Source organism: Schistocerca nitens, chromosome 3 (genome assembly GCF_023898315.1).
Source record: "Schistocerca nitens isolate TAMUIC-IGC-003100 chromosome 3, iqSchNite1.1, whole genome shotgun sequence".
NCBI lineage: Eukaryota > Metazoa > Arthropoda > Insecta > Orthoptera > Acrididae > Schistocerca > Schistocerca nitens.
In genome coordinates, this window is record NC_064616.1 from 513,694,866 (window position 1) to 513,699,347 (window position 4,482).

General features: G+C 45.5%; 1 pseudogene; it reads left to right on the forward strand.

The window, feature by feature from the left end:
* The first annotated feature begins 2,734 nt into the window (after positions 1-2,734).
* On the forward strand, positions 2,735-2,851 carry LOC126249850 (5S ribosomal RNA; annotated as a pseudogene).
* The last annotated feature ends 1,631 nt before the right edge of the window (positions 2,852-4,482 follow it).

The window sequence follows — 4,482 nt, forward strand, 5'->3', positions numbered from 1 at the left end:
TAGCATCTTTGGCGCGGATAAGGCGAGGCATGAGCCGTTTATGCTAGCCTAGTTTACAGGCAACTGTTGGCTCACTTGCAAACACTTGCGTATGGTTACCCGAGGCTTGTGGGGGTCGACTCCCTACGCAGGAATATTTTTTTTCCAATTTTTACGTTACTTACATTCCAAATAAACCGAAACAATGCGCAGTATATTGTTTTTATTAGTGTCTTCATAACAGACATGAAAAGGAAAGACAAAAGAATATTCGGGGTTGCAATTAATTTCCAAGAAGAGACTGTACTTACACTGTCGACGGGGGCTCTGCAAATAATTTCCCCAAACGATATTGTAATTAAAGAGTACTGGAATTCGTATTCCGTTAGTTTCATTTTGACCTTCGAGCAGTCCTCGGCTGCAGCACAGGAATGATAGGTTCCCCTGTTTTTACGATGAGTATCGCCCGAGCACGTTCAAATCATCAGCTTTAAAGTAAAAGAATGTAATCTTGCGCAGCTCGTGGTCTCGCGGTAGTGTTCTCACTTTCCGACCATGGGCTCCCGGATTCGATTCAAAAATGGTTCAAATGGCTCTGAGCACTATGGGACTTAACTTCTGAGGTCATCAGTCCCCTAGAACTTAGAACTACTTAAACCTAACTAACCTAAGGATATCACACACATCCATGCGCGAGGCAGCATTCGAACCTGCGACCGTAGCGGTCGCGCTGTTTCAGACTGTAGCGCCTAGAACCGCTTGGCCACCCCGGCCGGCGGATTCGATTCCCGGCGGGGTCAGGGATTTTCAACTACTCCGAGGTGACTGGGTGTTGTTGTCGTCTTCATCATCATCATCATCATTATTATTATTCATCCCCATTACGGTCGGAGGAAGGCAACCGCATATCACCTCCATTAGGACCTTGCCTAGTGCGGCGGTGCGGGTCTCCCGCATCGTTCCCCTACGTCCTGTCAAGAAGCATGGGACTGCGTTTCCCTTCCAATTTTATATACGAAGTAGTCGTGAACACTTTCCAATCTCTTCCTGGAAATATGCAATTCGAATGTTTCCTTTCCGTTTAATGTTGATAAATTTCATGAAGATATTGATAAATCAATATATTGTGCATTATTTCGGTTTATTTGCAGGGTAAGTAACGTAAAAGTTGAAAATAAAATGTTCCCACACAGTGACTCGACCACAATACCCTCTGATTACCATTCTCAAGTCTTTCCTCTGCACCAACCACTGGCGGGAAACTACGCTAACATAAATAGCTCGTGCCCCGCCAAACCTGCACAAAAAATGCTGTTTTTTCTCCATCAGGAGCTCTCACTTCTGTCACTTTCATTTCTGGCCAAGCCCTGCTATACCATAAATTTGGACAAAATCGGTGACCATGAGGAAGCGCGGTCACTGTCAGAACGTTAGTTCAGTCAATACTGTGCTAGTGTTCGCGCCAAACTCTCGTGGTACGAACTATCTCCAACGGCACGTTCACAAAGGGCGCAGACCTGCTGAACATATGTTTGTCGTCTGTTTAGAAGACGTTTTACTGCTGGCAGATGACGACAGCTTGGCGGAAGCCGGTGGCGCATGCGCGTAGCGGCGCGGGAGGTCCACGCGTGTCGACGACCGGCGCGGGCCGGCGAGCCGTAGCGGTACACTACGGTGGCCGCGTCTTGCATCACCGCCTCCGCCGCCCTGACGTCAAGCACGCTTCCGCCCACGCTAAATGCTCTGACACGATTTAGCGAGAATGCCCGCCTCACTTGTCTTGCGCCTGGCCGTACTGCTTATGGTCAGCGACTGACATGATCACGAGAAAAATATAATCTCTGTCTTACGTCCTAATCCTAGAGCTGACGTGGCCCACTACCTTTGCAGAGCGCAACCAACTGAATATTCACTTTACTACATTTCAAAAGTAAGTTACGTTGGATTTAAATACTAGGATATATGGCATCAGCTAAGCACAGTGGGCAAAAAAAAAAAAAATTAGCCATCCTCAAGAGACGTGACTAATACCGTGTAACACTGCATGTAAAATTGATAATGGCCTCAATTCGGCGGCGTAGAAGAAGCCTGCAAGTCGTTTTTCAGCTATGCCATATCCTTCCGCCGAACGTGAGGTTGTGAATACTTTTACGAACCTGATGATGGTCTGACGACTGAAACTGGTTGTGTAAATAAAGTATTTTACCAGCAGCTCAGGGTGGTAATATGACATTTTTTGCAATATGTAAGAACTGTGTGGCACTCCCTCTTGAAAATATATGCCACATCGAGGTGAAGCTAGTCATTGTTGATTAGATTCCGTAGAAGCTCCCAGTTTCAAGGTTGTTGGTTGTTACGTTTCACTCGCTGTTCAAAATAGTCCCACATATTTTTTATGGGGAAACAGGAACGTATGCAATCAGTCCTGAAGAACAATGCTGTTGTCATCTTCCACAGAATACTCATCTTGAAAATGTAGAATGAATAGTAAATCTTCTTCTCCGAAAATGTTGAAATAAGCATCTTGGGTCATGTTTACGGTAACCTGAAAGAGTTGGCCCATACCCTGATTTCCCGCTTGTCTGGAGTTGTAGCCCTAACCACTTCGGCTGTCCAAGCACACTCCCAGTGCCGGTCCAAACTTCTATGCGTCACGCAGTCACAACCCAAATTCCTGAAAATTCGTGAAACTAAACATAAGTAGACAACTGTTATTTTATGTAGTCATTTTAGCCCTGCTAGGTGTGATTATATCGCCAACGGCCTTGCCGCAGTGGTAACACCGGTTCCCGTCAGATCACCGTAGTTAAGCGCTGTCGGGCTGGGCTAGCACTTGGTTAGGTGACCATCCAGTCTGCCGGTGCTGTTGGCAAGCAGGGCGCACTCAGCCCTTGAGAGGCAAACTGAGCAGCTACTTGACTGGAAAGTAGCGGCTCCGGTCTCGTAAACTGACCTACGGCCGGGAGAGAGGTGTGCTGACCACATGCCCCTCCATATCCGCATCCAGTGACGCCTCCGGGCTGAGGATGACCCAGTGGCCGGTCGGTACCCTTGGGCATAAGTTGCCTGTTCGGGCGGAGTTTAGGTGTGATTTTATCAGGTAGGGTGAGATGCTGAGGCTAATACACGTTCACAAGCTGTGAACCTATTTCAAGATTTCCACAGCTACAATTCGTCAAAGGCAGTGTCTGTCCCTTCAGACAGGCATCCATGTCTGAATGACACTGTATTACAATAAATGCAGTACTGCATAAACAGAGGTACTGTCGCCATTAATGATAAGATCACGCCTGGCGCGGCTAAAATGACGGTACAATATAACATGTGTCTTCCTATGCCGGCCGATGTGGCCGAGCGGTTCTAGGCGCTTCAGTCTAGAACCGCGCGACCGCTACGGTCGCAGGTTCGAATCCTTCCTCGGGCATGGATGTGTGTGATGTCCTTAGGTTAGTTAGGTTTAAGTAGTTCTAAGTTCTAGGGGACTTATGACCTCAGATGTTAAGTCCCATAGTGCTTAGAGCCATTTGAACCTTTTTTTTGTCTTCCTATGCTTAGTTCCACGAATTTATGACAGTTTGGATTGTGACTGCATGGCGTATGGAGATTTGGAGCGGTATTGGGGGCGAGCTTGGATAGCCGAATTGGTCAAAGCGACTGCTCATGACAAGCGGGAAATATGGGTTCGAGACCCGGCCCGGCACAAATTTTCATTTGTCACGAGTAGTTGATGCCAATATATATTCACAATATGTGAATCCATTTCATGATTTCTATGGTTGCAAATCGTCAAAGACACTGCCTGAAGCACGTTGTATTATAATAAACGCAGTTCCTCCATAAACACAGACAGTGTCGCCATTAATGATGTATATAAATTGTCGTAACAAAATTGACCCTATCAGGTACTGCTGTCAGGGTGGAACCTAACTGAAAATACATAAAGTAAGGAAGACATATGACTCGTGTGCAGTCGTACATAGAGTTCTTTTTGCTGCGCAATGGTTGACAAATTTGGTATAACCTGATTATAGATGTTAAGAAGTCGTACTGTAGTTAGATGTAGAGGGAATTAGTGAAGTACAGTGGAAGGATGAACAGAACTTCTGACCAGATGAGTAAACGTCTGTAAACAGAGCATCAAATAAGGCTAATGCAGGAGTGTATCTAATAATGAACGAGAAGTGCAAGGAATGGTTGGAGGGGAAATGGAAGGCCTTAGAAGTATGTATAAATAGGGGAAAGATTAATACGGCCTATAGGATAATTAACGAGATATTTAGAGAACGGAGAATAAACTATACGAATATCAAGAGCTCAAATGGCAAGCCAATGCTAAGTATGAAACGGGAAGTTGAAAGGTGGAAGGAATATATAGAGGAGATATATATGGAAAATGGTCTTGAAAGCAGTACTATACGAAGAAAGAGGAAGTAGATGGAGATGGGATGGAACATATTGTATTGTCAGAATAAATGGACTGAGCACTGAAAAATCTGTATCTAA